This window comes from Neolamprologus multifasciatus, chromosome 18 (genome assembly GCF_963576455.1).
Source record: "Neolamprologus multifasciatus chromosome 18, fNeoMul1.2, whole genome shotgun sequence".
Lineage (NCBI taxonomy): Eukaryota > Metazoa > Chordata > Actinopteri > Cichliformes > Cichlidae > Neolamprologus > Neolamprologus multifasciatus.
The window spans coordinates 29,139,554-29,162,878 of NC_140456.1; the positions used below are offsets into that span (position 1 = coordinate 29,139,554).

The 23,325-nt window shown below is 42.1% G+C and overlaps 1 protein-coding gene across 4 annotated transcripts in view; it reads left to right on the forward strand.

The window, feature by feature from the left end:
- Positions 1-23,325, forward strand: part of cdh24b (cadherin 24, type 2b) — a 170,674-nt gene that overhangs the window by 100,806 nt on the left and 46,543 nt on the right. The gene's annotated exons all lie outside the window — the stretch shown is intronic.

The following is a 23,325-nucleotide window of genomic DNA, read 5'->3' on the forward strand; positions in this document are numbered from 1 at the left end:
ACATACATGCACGATAACTGTACATACTGCCCACTGCTCACGAGAGCACACGCCGCGCAAGAACAGCGGAGCCATCAGCCAGTGTAAAATAACTGTGTGTACTTTTAACCATTTTGTTATGCCTGTGTAAATTTTCTAGCTTCCGATATAGGGGAGGGATGAAGAGAAAACAAACACTGGGCTGCATAACAGCATAAACACCATGTTTGTTTTGCACCAGAAGGCAGAAGAGTTGTCGGACCTTTCTGACCTGCAGGTCCTGTCAGGATTTTCACAGCAGCAGTCAGGCAGAGGAGATTCCTGCAGGGCTGCAAAGTACCTCATCAAACATTCAGCCATGGATTTAGCTTGCCTCTGCTATGATAGATCGGCTGCTATTTCCAACAGCAGCTACACTGTCAGATTATATCAGCCAATCTGACAGCACGTCAATGTAGGAAACCCTAATTGGCTTCCTAATAACTTTGAATGTGGTTAATTGAATTACACTGTTTGCAATCATGACATCGTTTTAGTAAAAATCATAGATGTGATAGGTCTTTCGTACTTGCAGTCTATGAAATATGTTTTTGATAAATGAAATCAAATTAAAATTTACTCTTGTGGATTAAACAAAATATAGACCAAATTAGCGGTTGGCATAATGGTGAAGATGATGTAATCAAGACGGGTTATTAGATATTATTGTCCTGTTGGCCATTATAATGTTAATCATTCTTCGAAATAGGAGGCAGCGCTGATCTTCTTCTTCATGTACTAGACTGATGAATAAGAGGCTGGGATTAATTAATTCTCTTTTTTGGTATGTCACCAAAAGAATGGTAGGTGTGTTCTTTCATACCCTCGAAAGGACAAGCTAGTTAGGCCTCCTGTGAATGATCCAGAGAATCGTGTGGCCTTGGTCGCCAGGGTTCGCCTCGTACTTTACTTAAGGTCGTCCTTTCTGCCATTTCTCGTCTAAGCAGCTCCGTCGCCTCCAGTTTAATTGCTGACCTTCTTCCAATTAAAGTGACAAGAACAGGAGTTGGGAAATCACTTTTGTATGACTGCTGTAGAGGAGCTGGTAGGAACCATACAGTACTATGCATAGTTTACTTCCAAGGACCTTGACTTTCTTACAATTTTTTAAAATGGTCTAGATCAGTAGCCCTTCAGCTTTCTGAGGGTCTTTCAAAGTTTTTCTTTGGATATTTGCTGATTTCCACTCAGTCCAGTCCTTATTCTGACCATTTATGGTTTATGTATTTATTTAATAATATGTGCTATCACTTAACGCTGAGATATGAATCATCAAAGCCTGAAAAAAGAAACGTTTTGTGTCTATACATCAGAGACAACTTATAAAAGAACCCATTTTAAATTGTATCTGTAGGATAGATGATGGATCTTTAGGCACTCTGTTACTCTTAGCCTCTAATAAAAGCATATAATGTGTAACAGTTTCTTCAGTTGTATCTATAAAAATGTACCAAGAATCTATCATAGTTTGACACATACAAAGCAGTATTTTGGTAACAAGAACTATTAGCTGAATACTTGGCGTATCGCAGCATAGTGTGCATTATGTAAATAAAAAATCAGTAGGAACTGCTCAAGTGGAGGACAAAAGAATCGATCTAAAACAGATCAACTGTATATGACAGTCATTTCCTTAAGAGGTATTAAAAAATTCAGCAAAGACCTGAAACAAGAACTGAGAGATGCATCTTGGCCTTCGGTTGATCCGTATTTCCCATTTTCTTAGCAATATATGGAGAAAAGAGGATCGCCTCAAGACTGTACAGTACTGTAAGTTACCTTACTGAAATAGATAGATAGATAGATAGATAAAAATAACAGCATAAAGCATAGCATAGCAATTGCATTCTTACACATTTTTTCTTTTCATTAGAACTCTGAAAAAGTGATTGAGCTTTGGTGTGATCTGAAGGCTGTTGTAAAATAGGAGCGACTACAATTTGAAATTCTTTTCTATAAATGAAATTCAAGGCAATTTAAATGAGATTGTGTGTGACTGAACCGAGCGTACTCAGACATTAAGTTTGAAAGATACAGCAATTGCTTGTTGTTCTCCCAGTTTTCACACAAGTCACTGAGTCAGAAACTTATAATTAAACGGATTTCATATCATTTCATTGTCAGAATAAGGATTTTAGCTCACATGGTAGTGGGATTTTAATATTTCTTGGTAATATTTAGACATTTTATTTATCAATAGCAGCTGTCGATATGTATGCTGATCATAACAGTGTGTTTAGATCTGAGTTACAATCTTAGTAGCAGTATAACTAGTTTGCATTTCTCTGTGCTGTGCTGAAAAAGTCACTGTTTTCTAAATCAAAAAGCATGGGGTGAAAGTGCCGTAGTGCATCAGAAACCACAGGAGCTGTAGAGCATTTCCGATGCTCAAGCACAGGGAAGTTTTCAGCTAAAATCTGATGGAAAACTCGAGATGTATGCATGACTCCATCACCGAATACGGTTATGCAGGTAAAGCCGACAGAACCGCTTCCATTTGACAGTGACATCATGTACCAATTCTTGGAATGAGGTCTAACACGGGAGCAAAGGAATACAGACTCAGGAGCTTGAGACTTGGTCTGTGCCATGACTGTGCTTTGAAAAATTCATGAGTTTCATTGTTTTTGTTGCCAAATTGCCAAGGTTTTGGAGCTGTGAGAGCACCTCTTGTTAAATACAGAATTTAAATGAACTGCAGATCTGTTTCACTGATACTTTTATTCATCGATTTGGTTCATTTAAAGTAATTTGTTTTAAACGTAGCTTAAAATGTAATATTTTTGAAAGGCTTTTGTAGCTCAGCTTGCTACATTAGCTTCAGTGTCATTTGAGGTAATATAGAATAACTGATGGCTTACTCATCTGCTTCCCAAGTAGCACGTTCTAAGCTGTGTAACAGCCTCTGTTATAGCACCACCTGGTCATCTTTTTTTAATGAGCAGTGAGTAAATCCACAATATGTTCTTAGTGAATGTAGAGCAGTGACACGCGCCTGTCCTTTTAGCCAGGTCTCCCTGCTGGAGTCTCAAATACTTCTCTTTTGTGACAGCCATCAAATATCTCATCAAATATGAACACTTTAAAGTACTAGTGATGTGCGATACCACTGATTTCTTTTCCGATCCGATACCAAGTAAAATTCAGGGTGGTATCGACGATACTGATCCGATACCGATACTTTGTACGAAAACGTATTTCAGTTATTGTATCTCAAATTATAGCGTCATAATTCAATTCAATTCAATTTTATTTATATAGCGCCAAATCACAACAAAAGTCGCCTCAAGGCGCTTCATAGATACAGAGAAAAACCCAACAATCATATGACCCCCTATGAGCAAGCACTTTGGCGACAGTGGGAAGGAAAAACTCCCTTTTAACAGGAAGAAACCTCCGGCAGAACCAGGCTCAGGGAGGGGCGGCCATCTGCTGCGACCGGTTGGGGTGAGAGAAGGAAGACAGGATAAAGACATGCTGTGGAAGAGAGACAGAGGTTAATAACAGATATGATTCAATGCAGAGAGGTCTGTTAATACATAGTGAGTGAGAAAGGTGACTGGAAAGGAAAAACTCAATGCATCATGGGAATCCCCCGGCAGCCTACGTCTATTGCAGCATAACTAAGGGAGGATTCAGGGTCACCTGGTCCAGCCCTAACTATATGCTTTAGCAAAAAGGAAAGTTTTAAGCCTAATCTTGAAAGTAGAGATAGTGTCTGTCTCCCGAATCCAAACTAGAAGCTGGTTCCACAGAAGAGGGGCCTGAAAACTGAAGGCTCTCCCTCCCATTCTACTTTTAAATACTCTAGGAACAACAAGTATTTAAAAGTAGAATGGGAGGGAGAGCCTTCAGTTTATATAATTCGTATAATTATGAATAATTCGTATTCATAATGATTACAGGACATCGGATTACTTGTTCTTATCGCTTAATAATGCACAGTTATCATATAGAAATAAGAAAACTGAAGTTGTGCGCAATTTGAACATGTTGCCAGCCTGCAGCACTAAAGGAGTCCATGAGAGACGTCTGTCTCGCCCTAGCAGCACCTGTCCCTGTCCTCCTCTTCAGTTCGCCTCAACATAAGCTCGTCATATTCTGTGATATGATTTACTCTGAAGTACTTGATGAGGTTAGTAGTGTTGCCACAACACCTCACTTTCTTGCCACATGTATTGCAGACTACGTCTCAACCGTTTGTGGAAGTAAAATACGTCCGCACATGACTCCATTTACACTCAGCCATTGTTGTGAGTGAGCACGCCAAGGGGCCGGACACATTTATACAGACGTACTTCACACATGACTATGACAGGCGGAAAACTAAGTAGTTGCTTCCAATGTAGACAATCCTAATGATATAGTTTATTTCCACTCTGTTCCTGTTAATGATAACCTACAAATTTACCCTAAATTACTAAAATATCGATATTTTAATATGAGTATCGATTCTAGAACATAAATGACTGGTATCGGAGGAATCGATATTTCAGTATCGACATGCATTACTTGCACAGGGTGGTGTGCTATTTGATAAAAGCTTTGCCAAAATTGGGGTAATGATGTACTGGAGTAGCAGATTTGCTAACTGAGCTGAACCTCCATCAAGGATGGTGTTTTGGACCTGAGGCCTGGAGGGCTTCTTGGAGGAAAGCTGGGCCCTGTTTTGATCTTTCTGGGTGATGAGGAGTCTCACGGTGCCGGTAGCTCCTTTAAACCTTCACCGTTCACCAAAGTCTGTTGGCTGTTACCTCCTCATGTTCTTCTGATGACTCCCTGTATGAGTTTGCTTTGCTGAATGCTTCTGATGTTAACCTACACGTAACCTAGAGAATTTGTGTGTATGTCTCGGTGTGCAAACAGTCCACATATTCCTACGTTTTTCTGTATGTCTGTGTGTATCCCTGAGCCTCTGCTTGCCTTTTTTTTCTTCCCCCTAACGCACTCACGCTCTCTTGTGCTTGCGCGAACACCATCAAAGCCTGCCACCCCGCCGCTCTACTCAATTACACACCCAGGCTTTTAAAAAGACACCCTCAAATCCGGCTCCCGCGTCTCCCAAGGTCAACACTGCTTATTCCTTGTGGCATTTAGCAAAGGGAGAGGATTACACTGGTATGTATGAACCAGGTATTGGCTGTACATTATAGCCTTAACAAGAAGGAAAAAAAACAGCCTGCTTTGTGGGCTCGTCTCTTCACAGAGCCCTTGAATTTCTCACTATCCAAAACATGATTTTAGGAACTAAGTGGGTTTGTTGTGTGCTCAGTTTTGAAAGCCATCGGGGGATTTCTTGTGCCCGGAGGAGGCAGTATTGCAAAGGGAAAGTAGGCTACGGTGCAGATTGGAGGTTTTTTTGTCTAAATGATTAGTGGAGATTGTGGGATATTTTCAGATGCTTCACTGGCAAACATAGCGCTCTAAACACTCTTTATCAAATGGCATGCATTGTGCTCCAAATGTATTTGGACAGGACCTTGTTTCTTTTAGATTTTAGTTCTTTGGTGCAGGGACGGCTTTTAAATTTAGACCCATCCATATCAAATTGTTAAAGAAAAAGCGCTTTTTGAACAACTGTGTATGGCAACAACGCAAAAGCAGCGAGGAATCGTTTTCTGTAGCCTCCTGACACAAATTCAGAGTTTTATCCCAGAAACATCATTCCACTTAGAAGTGTTAATACTGGAAATACCCGCTTCTCAGCGGGTCTGCTTTTTATGACACAAGTAAACTGATTTTTTTTTTTTTTTTTTCACGACGCGTCGTTAACAAGCCAGACGGCTGTCTGTTACTGTCTCATTTCACATCAGCTCTTTTCCTGATTAAGCTGTTAATTATGCCGGTGCAAAGTGGAATACATGGATGAGTAATTGTGTGAAAGTAAACATGGGTACTGGGTATCAAACGCAAATAATTAACTCTCTGTCACCCCGCTTCAGGACTGCTATAGTAAATGACTTTCTACTCTTCTGGAAATCCGGCAAAGACGACAGGGCTTCCACAGCTTCATATAATTTGTAGCAGGACCATAGTGGTGTTGTTTGAGGGCTGATTTGAAATTTCATACCCTTGTTTCCATGTAGTCATTTATTCAGACATGTTTTCCCATGTTTACTATAGCTGAATAATTTATGGCTGTGTGTACTCCAAGCTGAATTCTCCCTAGGATAAATTGAGGCTAGCTCAACGGCTGGAAGACTACCTAAAAATAAGATGACCATTTTATTTATTAACACATAATACATAATAAGTCCTACTGCTCGATAAGGGAGGGAAACATGGTTAAAATTTTAAGATGCCCTTTTTTTCTTAAAGCCTTTTAAAAAAAAATAATATTAAACTTTTAAAACTTTATCAAAATCATCCAACCTTTACCTCTTCAACCTTAATTTTGTTTAAAAAAAACCTTTCACACACGCTATCGACATTAAAGGCAAATATTGCCCTGTAGCATTTTCTACACCTGAGAAAATGACACATAAAAGACAGAACAAAGAAAAGGAAAGCAAAGATGTGCAAACACCTGACATCTCAAGAACACAAAAATAAACATGACCCAGTTCTGCCTGTTGCATTAGAAAACTGCAGTGTATTAGAAAACACAGAGATGAATGTTAGATGGAAAACGGGGATCATTTCATTTCATTATAATAATCACATATTGATGGACTTAATATTAGCAGCGACCCAGTTAAGATCAGAGTGTTATACACTAACACGGCCTTTGTGCTTTTGACAGATCAGACTTCTGCCATAATGTTAGCTGAGGACACTGTTTTACTGTATTCATGTAACTCGGTCATGTATAGAGGTGGGAATCACCACACATCCCACGATACAATATTATCACAATACTTAACGCACGATACGATATTATTGCAATTTTTTTTAAAATATTTTGCGATATTCAGATTCTGTACATAAAGGTAAACTTCATCAATATTCATTTTATCTAATATCAAAGTCTCACACTCAGTCTTTCTCTCATTTCAGTTTTATTGTTGACAAACTGAACGGTTTACATTACAGTCTAGTCCAACTTAACTGAACGCAACCATCTGGTACAATTATAGCTATTCTGAACTATGCAATTTATGAAAACTATGCAGCCCATTCAGCAACTGAAGAATTTGAAAGTAAATTAAAACAAAATATAATTTTACATTAAATAAAAAAGTTTTAAACTTAATTAAAATAAAACATGTCTTAAATTAAAATAAGTAAACTGTCATGTTTATTGCTGCCAAAAAAAAGTTAAACACATTTGGACAGTGAAGGAATGTCAGGATTCTTGCTCAGAAAAAGGATCAACATGCTCTGAAGTCAGAGCACAAAAACCTTTTTTGTAACAAAATATCGATTTCTGTATCGATACATTATTAGCAAACAAAATATCACGATACTACACAGTATCGATTTTTTCCCCCACCCCTAGTCATGTATGTGCGTAAAGTATTTATAGGTGTACATTACACTGTATAAGATGTAACGTTTATCTTCCAGGCACAAATGCAGCTTTGGGAGCTCTGCACTTTGATCTCACCTCCTAAATTTTTATCATCTAACTTGTGTATTTGAAATGGAAGGTAGCCTCAGGTTCCCTGTGATTATTTATGAAATTATATATGATATATTGACAATGTATACACAATTCAAGGTCCACTTGCAAGCGTCTGGATGTCTCACTTGTGCTGGGTTGAGTTTAAGCTTGAGATCTCATTTTTGACCTTGGATAAAGTCATTTGAGAAATTCCCCCCCCCCCCCCCCCCCCCCCCCCCATCCTGAATTTACTAAAAGCTCTTCAGGAGGCTTCAACAATTAATCACAAAATCCTTGCCAGCAGATGGAATTGGCTACATTTTTTACTCCAGTTATATATATTGATAAAGAAATCAAAAAGGAGAGAATATGAATAAAAAGCTGAGCCCTGTGATAAAAGATAAAACAGTATAGTGGAAAGATATTGAGAAAGCCAGTAAGAGACCTTGCTTTAGAGAAATCTTAACTAATGAATACTGTACTGTTTAAAAAAAAAGGTTTGATTGGTCACCTCTTAAAATTTTTTTAAACTCTTTTTAAAGAACATCCTCAAACATAACATAGGAAGGTCTGCGGATTTCTTGTTAATGAAATACATTCAGTAAAGTCCTCGGGCTTTTCACAAAGCCTAATCGCTTTTCTCACATTGCTTTAGTTTGTCCTCATCATACTAATTTAGAATTATGAGATCACGATAAGAAACTGTCGTAGTCCTTATTGGTCCTAGCTGTTGTAATTGTGTTACGCCGTACTATAACATTTCATGCAAACGCAGTGCTAAAGCTATTGAATAGATAACCACTTTAAAATGTGCGTATAGCACTGTGGGCTAAAAGAAAGGGGCTTGTATTTCAGAGCCAGGGCTTTGAAAGCAGATTGAGAACAATTAAAGCATGTCAAAGAGTGGGGCAAATGATCAAAATCTACTTTATTAAGTGATCCAAATCAAAAATGATTCAAAACCACATTTGAAATCAGGACCACTTAAAAAAACTGAAAGTGAAATGTCACTCTGTGTATGCGTCTTCTCGGTGAAATGTCAGCATTTGATTTGATCTGGCCCAATCCTATCTGTACACCAATTCTACCACCTCGAATACGTCTGTCGGCTGTCAAAGGGCAAAACATTGATTCAGAATCTTGTAACGGTTGGAGCAGCAGACTCATAGAAATTCCCAAATGCATCCGGAGACTCATAACTTGTGCTTGCTGAAATGTACTGGGCATGAGCAGCTACAACTCTGCACGGTGACAACTCCACAGACGGAGGCTCAGGTGCCGCTTTCCTGTTTTTATGTGGTTTCCAAACAACCTTGGCTTGCCAACGGTGCCACATAAAAACGTTGAGGGAGCCATCACTCTCCCAGCAGTTTGATGGATGGAAAGATAGATGAGCTGACAGATGACTACATAGGTAGCGCCGATAAGATCAGTGTCATTTTATGCACCGGGGAGAAGAGACAGAGGGAGAAGGAGCGATAGAGGGAGTAGTTCGGAGAAGGCTTCATCATAAATATTACTAATTCATTTCCCTGGAGAGCTCGGATGTAATAGAGAGAGTGTGAATGGGAGGAGACAGAAAGAGAGAACGGGGAGGTGTGTGTGTGCGAGTGAATACAAAACTCGGTGTGCGTGCGTGTTCAAGAGCGCCCTTTTTTTCCTGAAAGAGAAGAGAAAAAGAGAAAGATGGAGACGTTGAGGAAGGTGCGATAAAGTTGTCAAAGGAGTGAGACAACAGGAGGGAGCGAACGGGGAGTGGGTGAGAAATGGCGAGGAAACCGCAGAGAGGCTGAGGAGACAAGGAGACAAATGTACAAGTACGGGCGCGGGGGTGTAATTGAAATGGAGGGAATCGGTAGGCATTAAAAAGGGTATTATGTCCTTTAGTGAGAATGAGACGCGCAAAAACCAAAAAGGAGGCGTAAGGAAAACAAAGAGGGATGAGTGGGCGAGCTAAAAGTGTACACACAGATTGACACAATGGCTTAACCTGCGCGTGTGCTCTTTATCTGTGGCTCGAGCTCCTCCTGCAGTTGTTACAGCTTTTCGGCCTCTGATACCTGCTCGTGTTTGCGCACGCGCCCACGCGTGCACGTTCGCGCGCGCTCGCGAGATCAGTCAGAGGTTAGGAGACGGGGACGCACAGAAGTGACAGACGTTGTCATCTCCTGTCAGATCCAGAGACGTACGCACGCAGACACACACAGGCACACACGCACATGCATACGGACACACTCCTGACTCCCACTCGCTCTCAGTGTGTGCTCTTCACACACCCGGTACCCTTGTGTCCCTTATCACACGCTCTCCCATCTGTTCCTGTTTTAAAACACCCTCAGCGCACAATCATTTTTAGTCACTGTGGCAGAAAGTGTCTGTGCTGAGAAATCCCACTCGTCAAACCATTCACTTTCACAGTCACACCGTAAACTACTGTGGCTACTGTTAATGAACATTTGCCGTCCCCACCAAGCAATAAATTCCTCGCCTGGGGTTAATGTTGGTCATCAAAGTTTAATCATGAAGAATTATTTGCGCCATATTAATGTTTAAAAAAATAACATAAGGAGAACAAGAGGGAGGGTGGTGCAGGTTAGAATTTGTGATTTGTATGTAACAGTGAAACCAGCTGGCATGAGCCAACATCATTTTCTCTTCTTATCTTCTTAGCAGTCCAATCACATTCAGAATCTAATGCATATCGAAAATAACACACGTCCCCTTCAATAGGGCATCGATAATGAATTTAGTTAAATGCCATGACTAATGTGCATTTTGTGCACTAGTAATGGGCTCATCAGAGTTAGGGGACACACGCGCAGGCCAATCCGGTCCAACGCGGCCGCCCCCGTCCCCGTCGCACTGTCCAATGATCGCCACCCACGTGCTGACGTCTCCCATTGTTTGGACTGGGACGATAAAGACACGAAGCCGCCACTCTTTAGAATGCATGAAAGCAAGTCCTGGGGGCAAGTTCACCAAAGCGTGAAGGAGGGAGGAGGGAGATGACAGAACGGAGGGATGGAGACGGGGAGAGGAAAGAGGGGAGTAAAAGCAAATGGTTTTGTGGCGACAGTGATAATCAGGCTAACTAAAAATCCCTTCAGCTCATGCAGAGCAGAAGCGATGCTGGGAAATGAAACGAAGCAGGTTTTCACTGATGTGTTTAGGGGCTGCGATGCAGACACACAGATGTGCCTGCAGCTGTTAACGTATACATGTGTGTTTCTCTGCAGTTTATATGACGAGTTTAGGGCTGGATTAGTGGATTTTGTTGAAAGCTGTGCCCACTGAAGCGGCCTTTAACTCACAGCTTTTAATTGTTGAGACTAAGTTTCAAATACTATTGCGCGCCCATGGACTGATATAAAGAGCAGTGATGAAACATTAGTCTGTTTGCACAAGCAGCTCTCAGCATCTTTTTTTTTCGTTGTTTCTTGTCCTCTGGAGGCTTCGCTCTCCTCGAGCTGCCAGCCGCCTGATTCAGCTGGATTTGGGTGGAAGATACGAGGGGGAACCCTGTTTTTAGCTGATTATATGTGTTTTAAGACCTTCTTGGAGAATTCACACGTGCGCACTTGCTCACTAACACGTACAATGCCACATGCAGTGCAGCGCTTAAGCAAAAAAAAGAAAAAGAAAATCCGTATATGCAGCCAGCTCAGAGGCGTGAGATAGCGCCGAGGCATGAAAAGCCTTTTCCTGAAATGGCTCCCTCATATCACAACGCACAATTAGGCCTGCCATTGCAGTGCCCTGGAGTCAATGGTGGCACAGTACAGAGCTCTGCTTGGATAGATTGCTCTAGGCTTTCACCCTGCGTGGGTATGAATTCTGCTGCAGCCCTCTAACTGCATCGCCTGCACGTTACGTGTTCATGCGTGTGTGTGCCTTGCGCCCAGCCGTTTGCGTGAGCGTAAGTAGCAGGGTCAGCTGGCCTTGTTGGTAGTGGCTTTCTTTTTTTTCATTTTACCCCTTTTTTTTCCCCCTCTCTTGCACTCTCTTGTTCTTCCTCACATATACATGCACAGCAAATGAGGCTTTACGCTGACATTAGAACCACATCAAATTGGCAGCTCCTGTGAGGAATCCGCAGGCAGAGCTTCCCCCTGATGAGCTTTTCTGAAGCAATCCCGTGCAGCCAACAGAGCCTCTGAACAGAGATTCATTGCGCAGTAATCATCCTATACAACACGAGGTTTCCAAAAGACCTACATGTAGGCAATCCGGCCCGAGAGGCTCTTACATTCTCCACACTTTTCCTGCCATCGCAAGAGGAGAAACTTGGAAATTTAAAACTTAATTAAACTCCCCAAACAGGGCCTGTTCCTGTCCCTGCTTCCTTTTTCGTTAGTTTGTGTATCAGCTCTGGCTTCTGTGGAAATTAGGTGAATCCATCACACCTTTTCCAGCAACTCCCGGGCTCTTTGCTCACAGGGAAAGCACAAAAAATGCAAGGCGACAGGACGCAAAGAGGCTGCCTTGACAGTTTTTTTTATTTTTTTTATTTTCTGCATTACTTTTTCATCTGACCTGGCAGTGTGCCCCCTCACGCAGAATAATAGGAGCTAAAGCCATTCTCTTTTTGCCGAGCCATCAGTGAGCCATGAAGAGCCGGAGAAGAGGAAGTGATTTCCATGTTAATGGGAACCTTCTCAGCAGCGTCTAAACCTTTCCCTTCTTTCCTTTCCTGCCATCAGTGCTTCCTCGCTTGCCGTCTGTTTTGTGCTTACCTGGCTTTACCTGCTGTCGTTCCTGTGCGCTCAGTCGTTGTGGTGTTGTCTTGCAAAGGTACCTTTCACCTCCCAGTCCCTGTTTACTTCTTCCTTCCTTCCCTCTGCAGCACTCTTTTTCTCTCTGTCGAGCTTGATGAATGGAGTCGCTGGACTGTGAGCGCTACATCCTCAACAGGGTGTGGCAGGCCATTGCTAGCTATCTCACATCAATGCGAGTGTGTGTGTGTTTTTCTTTGTTTTTTTCTTTCATTTACCCTGCCTGCTGTGGTATACATGGGCAAATCCTGCCTCAAACTCTAGGCCATAAAAATGGATTCTTGGAAATGAATTGGACAGATAAGAGCACTCTTCAAGAGTCTCTTAAAATCCCTTTTCCCCCGCTACTGCAGAACTACATTGATGTCCACTTGGCTGAACATTTACAATCCCCACCCTAACCCTTTGAGGATCCCTGAGCAGCCAAGTGAACATGCTCCCTGAGGTTTTGTTTTTTTTTGCCATCCTCTCCTGCCCTCACCGCACTCTTGACCCTCTTCTCCCTGGGATCCTCAAAAACACAGCTGGAAACGGGCCAGCAAGTCATCTCCCCCAAGATATGATAAGTGGCTCCATCTACTATACGGTCTGTGTCAGAAAAACGGCGGTGGGTAAACTGCTCTGCCTCAGGGGTGCAAAACGAATCGCCTCAGTCCTGCATTCTCATCCCTTATACATAAAGGCAGGCAAGGCCAAACTAAGCTCTCCCGAGACGGTTTACGGCATTCTTATAAATCATAAATATACCTCGCCATATTGGGTAAACAGATGATCAGTCTGTGAGCAGAAGGGATACAAAGTAAACTTTGTAGGATGCAGGAGACAGACGTGATGCCAAGATGGACCCTGTGGGGCCTTGCTGGAATCTGCAGCTTTCTGCTGTTTGAATGGGTTACAGATAGATAGGAGTTTCTTATTGTTTGATGTACATCAGTGGTTCCCAACCTTTTTCATCCAACACACCCCCACAGCCCTGTCAGATGGACAGTTAAACCCATTCCCAAATTAAACTCTTCTTCAACTGGATGTGCAAAACTTTAAGTTTGACATTTCCAAATGTATTGCCAGTTAACCGTACATTTGTCAGCAGTTATTTCAGACGTTCATCCACTGCTTTTACTCCATTTAACAGATAGTCGTTGGTCAGTTTTATATGTATCTGTTTTGAGGTTATTATATATATGTGTTCCTAGGTGTATAAGCCGTGAGACCAGTTTTCCCGTGCTTCACTCGCATACGTCAGTTTGAAGAGGAAAAAGAACTCCACGGGACTCCGATGTGAAAAGATGTAACAAAAAATTTATTCCACAGTTTGCATCTTACAGGAGTGGTCAGGTTTAACTTATCCTCAACAAAATAAACTACTACGGTAGGAAAACCGTGTGGCTCGGTTCTACCCTGCTGCCGCGTATAGCTTATGCCGTATTAACTCTTTTTCTCTCTCTCTCCCCCCTCCCGCACCGCATGCGCTAATTTGCATACATCCGTGATGCCCAGATTTTACTATAAACACGAGTCTTTAAGGCACATGTATTCATGGTACTACGTAACCAAACCAACACAGCAATAAAATAATTTTAGTTCCACTATAAACATGCATTTACTTCCAAAATTATTAATTACACAAACAAGCTTAACAACAGCGAAATATAAATACTAAAACATATGAACTATCTTAACTTGGCTCCCACACCAGGCATATTATAAGGAGCTTTATTTCTTGCATTATCAGGTTGCTTTGAGTTATTGGTTTAGTTTAGGTTACTCTATGCATCTGTTTCTGTTCACTACATGTTCTTGTCCTCAGTGTATTCTCAGTTATGCCTGTGGTAGGTTCCCATTGTTGTTTAGTGTGTCTACCTGTCATGTTTCATGTCTGTCGTCTGTTTCTTTTTTGTTTAAAAGTTCATCTCATGTCTGCGTCTTATTATGGTTCCTGTTTTATTTTGAAAGAGTCTGGTGTTCTTTGCTCATGGTATCCTGTCATTATGTTTTATTCTAGTCAGCTGTGTCCTAATGTGACGCCACTTCCCCTAATCACCTCATGTGTGTATTTCAGTCCTCAGTCTCCGTGTTCGGCGTCACGTCGTCTGCATATACCGCCATGTTTTCCTTGTCAAGGTCATCGTTTAAAAAGTCATAGTCTTGTTTGCCGTTTTGTTTGTTTATATATTCTGTCAGCCAAATAAAGGCTCGCTTTATTTTTGAAACTTAGTTTTGTCTCCACCGTGTCTGCTTCTGGGTCCACCTCATCTTCACACCGGCGCACCCCGCTGTGACGGTATCCATAATGTTTAGATTTGTTCGTTCTGTTGTCATTAATTTGAGAAAAATAACAAAAAACTTTTTTATTGACTGTTTTATTCCAGAACCAACACGTTCTCATCCCAATACGTAACATACCGATGACTGTGACAGATTGTTGGGATGTTACGCGTTGGGAGGCCTGAGAGGAATGAATGTGTTTTACCGGTGACATGAAAATCAACCTAACAAAGCATTATGTACGTTAAATCTGTTCACTTTCAGATCCTGAATCACTTTGGAAAACACTATGTGTTAGAATTAAGGTTATGGTTAACGTTAGGGCTGGAACGAATGGCTGGAGTCTCTGCTCTAAGCGTGTTTTACCGCGGCGAGCAGCTTTCTATTGGATTCCATTGAGAACCCAGAGCGTTCCATAAGGACGTGGAATCGTACTTTTTGTGTTACTATGTGATGCCTTGGGCCGTGGCAAATCATCGTTATGTTACGCGTTGGCAATGATAATGACTATCCACACTATCAGCCAATTATGTTTGCTACTGTTTACTGTCAGCAAGCTATTCTAACCGTTTAGTCACTTTCAAAAGCATATATGGTTCCATGTGCTCCTATTTTTTTCATTGCTTTTAGTTGACTTGTTAATTATAACAGTTTAGATGATCTTTCCATTTACTTCTGGCCGCTGCAGAGACACGTCTGTGGTTATACACACGGCTGGTTTGAAAAAGAAGAGTAAAGCAGTAAATACAGGGGTAGAGACTGAAGGAAGACAGAAGGCTCGTCCTGCATTTATCCATATATACTTGCTTGGAGGAGGAAGCAGACTTTCATCAAAACTCTAAAATATTCTGACTTGAAAGGTGAAAGGAAACATCCACAGTCCGGGCTTCAGATAAAAACATCTGTCTGTTTTTTTTTTTTTTTTATCTGTAGGTGGTGTTTTTCTCTCCAGACATCGTTGAAGCTGTGCATGTGCGCAGTCATGGTTTTTGCACAACTGTACGAGAGCTCCCGTGTGGTTTAGCCCGTGTGTTGTAACTGCTGCACTTGCAATTAAGGGTTCAATTCTCATCAGGCTCATTTTGCAACAGTGCAGAGTAAACTGCTTTTCATAGAGTGTGCTAAACAGGAGGGGAAATATTTCTCAAAAGTAGTCTCATAAACTCTTTAAAAACATATTTTCTATATTGTTGTGAATGACAAGTTTTTTTTTGTTCTCAGTATACACACTTATTTTAATTGAGGCAACATCTGCCAGCACCATTATTAATAAGTGTAAAACAATGATAATTACGATAAAAACACCAGGTGGAATTCACCGTCTGCTTCTCTTCTCTTTGTATCAGGAGGTACTTGCTGCTGCTGCTCTAGACAGACATATGTACACGTGTACAGTGGAATCAGAGATATTTGTTAATGATGTTAAGATTCTAAAGATTGCAAGTTGTGTTAAATATCTCTCATTTATTTTAATTTTGCAGGATACAAAAGCAAACACATATTTCTTCCACAAACAAACCTTGCGGCTTGATGGCAAGTGGCCAAATCTAACTGGGCAACACTATGAGAATGCCATAGCCAACTTTTTAATTGGAAAAGAGTCTGTAATTGTTTGTACAGGTCCTTATATAAGAAAGATGAGCAGATGTTGTTGTACAGTAACGTCTGTGTTAGGTTCTCAGTCATCCAGATCATGGTTGCCTTAAGAGCTTTAGAGAGAAGGCGACTGGACTTATTTAAGCTTCTTCAGTTCTGCAAACAAAAGCTAGGGGGTCCCAGGTGTTTAATCCCTTTGGGGGTGGCCATTGGTCCACTATTTATCATGTGCTTCATCACATGATTAAAGTATTAAAATAGCACATACAGTTTAAACCTTTTAGAAATGAGAGAACCTTTTTGGGGGGGACCGTCCTCTTAGTCACAGAGAAAACTGTGGTGCTTATAGCTCTAGAACTGATGCAAGCAAAGGCCACTCTGTGTTAGCCCTGTGATGAACTGGCATACTGTCCAAGGTGCACCCCTCCTCTCACCCAGGGTCAGCGGGGATAAAACAGCCACCAACCGGTGACCCAGAATTAGATAAGCAGTTTACAAAATGTAACCCTGGATGGATGATTGTCTGTCTTTGTGCTTATGCCAGGAACCAGGTTGTGCATCGCCTCTCAGGCCAATAATCATCATAAGTGCCTCTCACAGGAGGTGTAAGGAAGTCCCGTTTCTTCGTCGTTACGTGCATAACAAATAAGAGTCCTCATTGCATTTCCCAGCCCTGCTGACATTACTTAATGCATTCAATCACAGCAAATTAATTTGCAGAAACAATAATCTACAGTGTTTAATTTAGGTGCTGACAGCTGATTGTGGGTCTTCTTCTCCGCGGACTCACAAATGGATGCGTCTTGTCTCAAGAGGAAGCATTTCTCATCTCAGCAAATCTATGTCCAGCCCGCAACCTGCCTCCAGGCTGGGACAACGCTGTGCATTAATTCAAGCTGACCTCTGCATTTGCCTGCTCTTCACTGGTATATCATGGCTGCAAAAAACCCCCAACAACTTTGACTAATTTCATAGCTCTAATGCGCGCTTGTATTTGCAGAAGAGTAATAATGATTGCACCGATAACATAAACAATTAGGTAATAGGCAATAATTTCCAATAATTGTTAGTCCCTAATTAAGTTTTACATCTTCAGAGCCTAAAATAAGAGACGGAGGAAATGAAATGAAAGAAGAAACTAATTAAAATGGAGGTGGCTAATACCAGCGTGCTTTTTATCCTTTTATTTTCTCTATCCCTCCATTTCTTTTGCTCTGTATTAATATTTCATCTAAAGTTCAGTGCTTTCTGCTTCAATAGACAGTAAAATCACTGCTGGAAACATAGCTCTCAGTCACATCTCTCTCCCTCTCTATCTTTGTCTCTCTCTCTTTTTCACCTCCTCACTCACAGCCCTCCTTTGTTTCCTTTCACTCTCTGTTTTTTTTCCCGTCGCTTTAGCTCTTGCCGTACATTTTCCGGTATCTCCCGTCTCTCACAGTATCTTGTAGGTGGCAGCAAATGTCAGCATTGAGTCTAACTGGTCTAACTGCACACTCTACTTTCCCATCTCTCAGTCACATCGTTCATTCATCCAGCCAACCAACTAGAGAGCCCGCTTGCACTTTGTTTTATCATTTTGTCAGTGGCGCTCAAGAGTCAATGTAAAGCTTTTTAGCCACCTGATATCCCGGCTGGGCCGCAGCTGGCGCTTGCATTCTCTTTATAACTTTCAAAGTGGAATTCATTTAAAATGAATACAGAGCAGGTGACTTTGAGCAATACTTAAAGAAAGTTGCTGCAGAGCACTTGGTGAATTGTTCGTATGGCTTCTTCCTGCATCGACATAAAAAAGGCATCATTGTGGGATTGATGCAAGGTGCTGGGAGTCAACATGGTTTAGCAGTGAATGCACTTAGGCACCTGGGTGCGCCCACGCTGGCATGGAAGCACAGGCATTCACATACTAATGGACTAATGGACACACACTCAGGCACACCCTGCCTTTTCCTCCTGCTGCATATGGCATTCGAACAGAGCTCAGTAATGGCTAATGGCCTACCTCTCTGCGCAAGGCAAGTTAAGCGCTTATACCGCTTGCCCTGCAGCCTGTAACCAAAGTGATCCGTTTCATTATTAACCCCATTAGCACTGAGATAGAAGGTGCCACTTTCACTTTCTCCGCTGCCACTTGCAGTTTAATTTAACCCCCTAGTGGATCGGAAAGAATAAAATTTTTTGCCTAGGCAGCAGATGCGGCTCTGTTTTCGTCTCTTCATCCCTGCGTGAGCTATCACTCCGTCCCTTTGTGTCGTGATCGCGCTTAAATTACCCTCTGCGTGCCTTGATCCTGCCTTCCGTCTCTCTTCGGCCTTTTTGCCTTAAGCCCTCTTGGGTATAAGTGCCTGCATGATGGACTCCCTCCACCCCCTTAAATGGATGCAGATTTTATTCAGGCTATTTCCAAAACCAGTCCATGCAGTTTAGCCAGCTAGACATTTTTTTAATGACTCCCCTAACTCGACTCTTTGCACCACCACCACCACCTCCACCCCAAGAAACAACCCTCTGCTTTAGATAAGATGCGGTGGAGTCACATCCTCTTTTTTTTTATTCCCACTCAACCCCCTGCCTCTTTCGCTCTCCCCTCTGTGCTTTTCCAGCACAGGCCCCCGATCCGCGCATGTCTTCAAAAAGTGCTTCCCTGCTGGGTTTTCACCCTCTTCATTCCCCTCTCTTCCCACCCCCTCTGTCCCTCTCGTGTTGCATCTTCCATTTCATGTGTGCCTGTCCTCTTTACAGTCACCAGCTCTTCCCCCTCCTCTCACCATCCAGCGGTACGTCAATTTAAGCACTTTTCCTGCACCTTTAAACCTATATTAAACTACAACCACTCTAATTAACTCTCACCGCCTGTCATTTTGCTTCATTTCCACATAATCCCCCATGCCAGCGTGATCCCAATTCATCCAATCAGCTGCAAAAAAAAAAAGTGGCAGTCCCCAGACGACTGTAACATCTCTCACCGAACTCCCGTTTGACAGCAGTCGTGGGGAAACAGAGCAGCCGCGTAGGTGAGAAAGAGATGTGAAGAGAGTGTGGTCTTATCTGTGAAGGAGTGCCCAAAATACAACACAGGAGGGCTTTCGATCCTTCTCTCCCAGGCACAATTATGGCCAGCTCAGTGGGACGCATCTATATTAGTGAGACATGATGCATTGAACCGGCGTGACCACGCTGTTTGCTCGCAGCCCGCTCTAATGACTTTACCTGCGCAAACAAAGGCAGAGGACGGGGCACAGGCCCTCTCCATTTCGATCCGACGTGTGATTTTTATCAGGAAACCTGTGCTGCTTTTTATGGTTCTTTATGTGAGGAATGAGCTGGGAATCTCTCTCTGCCACTCACCATTTCTTTCTTCTCCCTCTCCCCTGCTGAATCGCCTCTTTCTTTCTTTTCTCCCAGTCCATCACAGGTGGAAATGATGTATGACTAGTGTTGCCAGATGCTCTCCTGTGTGAGCAGAAAGCTGATAATGACTTGGTCTAGCCTACTTTACTGGCATCACACCCCTTTTGTCACTCTCCTCTGGAGCGCTCCCTGTGTGTGACAAGTGTGCATGAGAAAGAGCAAGGCTGGGGGACTGCTGGTGTGTATGTGTGCGAAAGGGACTGCCATACACAGCTTTGCTGTACAAAAACCTGATCAATAGAAAAGACCGCCTCTGACTTGTAAATAACTTCCCTAATTTGCTGTCTCATTAGCAACAGGCCTGTTTATGTTCGAGTTGTCTTCGTCTCAGCCTTCTGGTGCTGTGTCAGTCCCAGATGGTAGGCATGGTAGTCACACCACATAAACTGGCATTTAGCATTGATTCAGTGGCACACGTTGTCCCTTTTAGTGGGCAGACCCCTGCAGTGCCACGTGGGAGTAGCCTTACTCTGTTAACAGCAGAATTTTTTTTTTTTTAATCGCTGTTTTCTAGTTTAATATGCACACGTTAGGGCTCGGGAATGTTTCACTGTTGCAGGTTATTCAACAAGTAGACACCTAATAGAACAACTGTACAGTATGTGCGAGCTTTATCACTCTGCTGTAACATCCTCCGCTCCTCAAGGAAGGCTTTCAGCCGAACTGAGCAACCTGGCTGCAGGAAATTGCTCCCATTCAGCCACAACTGCATTAGTGAGGTCAGGCACTGATGGTTTTTGATACGGACTGACCCACAGTCAATGCTCTAATTCATCCTATGCTGGAAGGTGCTGAGGTCAGGACTCTTTCCCATCAACCTGGGAAAATTCTTTCTTTATGGACCTGCCTGTGCAGAAGGGCACCTCTGCATTGAAACAAGAAACATGGAGCTTTCTCAAACTGTTGCAAAAATAGTATGTTATGATGTGATATGAAAACTTGCTTTGTTAAGGAAGCCTACCTAGCTCAAACTTTGATTAATGCTTCAACTACAGTAGGTAAAAACAAGTAAAAACAATGGTTGGACACTGCCAAAATTACTGCGACTACAGGTTTGTTATGTGCAGGTTTTTTTCTGAATCCAACTTTCTTGCAACATTTTGGGAAGGCTCCATGTTTCATGTTTCAACACATCAGTGCCCTCGTGCACAAAGGTAGGTCTATAAAGAAAGAATCTTCACAGGTTGATGGGAAAGAGTCCTGACCTCAGCTACTTCTTGCAGTCTTGTTACCACTGAATTACTCCTTTGAAGATGGGGACCAGGTTTGCAACTACTCACGGTCAGCCACCATCTTCAAAGAGACTTTGGTGCATCAAGATGACAAAACAGCAGCAAGACAGTGTCGGTCTGCCATCAGTTTGTGACTGAATGGGGTCAAATTGGCAATTACATGCAACCTATTTGTGATGACGTTCCTGTACTTGCCAATCTATACACAGAAATTTACATAAAGTACTCACAGTGAGAGTCCAGCCAGAAAGTCACAGATTTAAAAGAGAAATTCCTAACATTCCTCCACAAATAGAGACGCGGTTGCTGCAGGGTGGTGAATTAACTCCAAAACGACATAGGCACTTAAATTTGAAATGAGTTGGGTTTTTAAAATCCAAGATAAATCATTTTTCGTAAAAACGTTAACCTGATCACGTTCTTTCTTCTTCATCATAGGAGAGGACAGCTGCAATTTGAATTTGTTGAATTATTGGCCCGCCGTTTCGTTTTTGTGTTATTAAGCAACAGGAAGCGTGACGTTTAAATCATCGCGCACCGCTTGAAGGGACATTTTGCCTGTCACGTCAATGCATTTTAAGCTATCTACTTGTCATGTAACACTTTTGGTCCACATCTCGAAAATAACCTTAATTTGCCAACACAGAGAGCAGAAATTGCATTAGCGATGGTAGCCTGGGCTGGAAAACACTTCTTTTTTTTTAACGCCAAAGTCAGCAGTTTGACTCTTTGTCCTTGCCAACACAGGTATTGATTTTACTTTTTTATATTTAAACTCCTAAAAAGGAACAGTGAGAGCAGTAAGAGTGAACCAAAGCAGTAAAATTACACTAAACAGAGGCTAAAATCTCTGCATGCAGAGATGCCGGAGGTTCCTCAGAACAAGCTACTTCTTTCACAGGTTTTTTGTTCCTTTCTATGATGTGTACATATATATATATATATATATATGCTAATCAAATGCTCATTATCAGAACATCGAACAACACCCTGTTTCACGCTTCATATGTCACTGTTGACTTTTTCAGTAACAAACCACAACAACGATCTTTCCCTAAACCTAAACAGGCTGTTTGTGCAACTGTGACAAATATAATCGACACAAAAACAATAAATGAAAGAGAAACATGTTTCAGCATTTTGAGTCTTTTTGAGGCAGAAATACTAATTAACAGTGTCTCTCAGTTATGTTGATGAAACAAAATAAGGGCAGAACTGTGTTTTCCCCTCTCAGAACATATTTGCTCTTTCCATTCAGAGTGTAAATGTCATTTTGATGAGACAGAGTTGTGGGAAAAGTTTCCTTTTACATGATTTGAATCGTTTGCACTTCATTGCTTTCGACAATGAAGATCCATTTAATTTTCAAAATAAAATAATGTAGGGAATTTGGGAGAGAAAAATGACTGCGTAGTCATGTAGACATAGTTACATTCTGGTATGTAAAGAGTGATGCGTATTAAGACACTGTGGGAGGTCGTGTAACTGGGAGTTCTTTTTAGCACTTTAAATTGATCTTAAATCAATCGACTATTTATTTTTTCTATAACAAAGCTGTTAGTCTATATATTATAGTAAGTACACTGGAAAGCGCTATAACATCAGGCATATCACAGATATCAGCTGTGTGAAGCACTCCTTGAAAGAATATGTCTGTGAAGGTTCTCAGTCATCCAGGTCATCGTAGTCAAAGGAGCTTGCAAAGAAAAGCGTCTGGACTTCTTTAAGTTACTTGAAGACGTTTCACCTCTCATCCGAGAAGCTTCTTCAGTTCAGAGAGACCGAACAGCCACTTCACAAGCGCATGGCACAACACAGAAGAGCCACCTCTACAGGACAAGACTCAGCTGTCCATCTGCATCTTAAGGTCAAAGGTCACTCTTTCGAGGATGCCAGTGTTCACATTTTGGACAGAGAGGACAGATGGTTTGAAAGAGGAGTGAAAGAAGCCATCTATGTCCACTGTGAGCGACCATCTTTGAACAGAGGCGGTGGTTTACGACACCAACTCTCTGCCATCTATAATCCCGTTTTGAGATCCCTTCCCAGACGCCTTAACGCCCACTCACACCCTGGGCCATCTGACCTCAGGAAATCACATGATAAGGTGGGGCCAGGTTTCACAATGAACTCACCCGAAACTCTGGCTGATTGGAACCCACACTCAGTGTCACACCTTGGCTCAGGCGATTAGAGGATCATCAGGGGGTCCTTTTGTCCCTCTGTGGGGGGAAACTCCCACCAGGTTTATATCTGGGACTCTCCACCATTTGACCTTAGAACTGAAGAAGCTTCTCGGATGAGAGGTGAAATGTCTTCAAGTAACTTAAAGAAGTCCAGACGCTTTTCTTTGCAAGCTCCTTTGACTCCTTGAAAGAATCTTGAGTAAACTCTGGAAGATGGAGAGAGAGAGGCAGAGGAAGCAATTGTTCACAGGGAGGTAAATGAAGGAAAGTATAAAAGTGGGTAAAGAGCAGCTTGGAGAGCA